At 47.3% G+C, this 1,059-nt stretch overlaps 1 protein-coding gene across 1 annotated transcript in view; it reads left to right on the top strand.

The window, feature by feature from the left end:
• ANAPC5 (anaphase promoting complex subunit 5) overlaps positions 1–1,059 on the top strand; it is a 17,884-nt gene that overhangs the window by 15,070 nt on the left and 1,755 nt on the right. The window lies entirely within an intron of this gene.

Below are 1,059 nucleotides of genomic sequence, written 5' to 3' on the forward strand. Positions count from 1 at the left end.
ACAGTTAGGGCGGCTAGGAGCTGGAACCAACTTCCAAGGGAAGTGGTGCTGGCCCCTACCCTGGGGGTCTTTAAGAAGAGGCTGGATGCCTACCTGGCTGGACTCATTTGAGTCCCGTTTCTCTTTTTGGGGTTTTTCTGTTGTTCTCCCGCCCTGGCGGGGGGTCGGGCTAGAAGATCTACTAGGTCCCTTTCGACCCTTAATCTATGAATCTATGAATCTCCGGCTCCCGGGGGAGAAGGGCCTAGCAGTAGGAGTCAATCTCCTGCTCACAGTCCCTGATGGCAAGCAGTCTCTGAACTGTGGCCTGGAGCTCCTCCAGCTGGCGCGCCAGAGACCCCAAAAGGGAGCAGACCCCACAAGGGGAGGTGGCCATGCTCCTGGGCCCCAGAGCCTGAAAAAGCGACAGGCAGCCCCCACAGCTGAGAGCCAGGGGCTCCGTCTGTGTAGAGCCCGGAACCATGGGCTCCATCTGGGTGGCCATCGCAGAGGTGCCAGAGGGCGGGGGGCCTCAGAGCCCGAGAGGACTCTCAGGATGCCGTACGTGCCCATCTGTCTCATGCCTCTGGTTGCATTTTTGTTTTCAGCATTTTGGGTATTTTTGAGATTTAACGATACTGTAGAGCTCAAATCTAGTCATCTTATCAATACTTTTTTTCTGTATCCCTTTCCCCTCCCTCCCACAACCACCACCAAACTGAAAGAAGCATCAGGTAGTGAAACTTCCATGAGTTTCCAAGTTGAGAGTTTTAGCAGCTATAGTTTCCCTTAAGGGCAAAGAAGAGAAGGAAAGGTCCATAAAAAGGAAATATTTTTTTTTATTTAAAATAAACAGATTTTTTTAAAACTAGTCTTAAGTATTACTTCTTACAGTAGTATTAAATGTTATCTTAAAGAGGGAATGCCACTAACTGACAAAAATATTTTGTTGCACACTTGGTATTGTAATGGAAGAATATCATTATGGGTAGATAAGAGGCTGCTGTTTGTGTCTGATGTCCTGAGGGAAACATTTGAAGTTTTACATGAAAATAGTAGCTTTTTTTTTTTTTTTTTTTT

Source organism: Gavialis gangeticus, unplaced genomic scaffold (assembly GCF_001723915.1).
Source record: "Gavialis gangeticus isolate Ggan-Ray unplaced genomic scaffold, GavGan_comp1, whole genome shotgun sequence".
In the NCBI taxonomy this organism is placed as follows: Eukaryota; Metazoa; Chordata; order Crocodylia; family Gavialidae; genus Gavialis; species Gavialis gangeticus.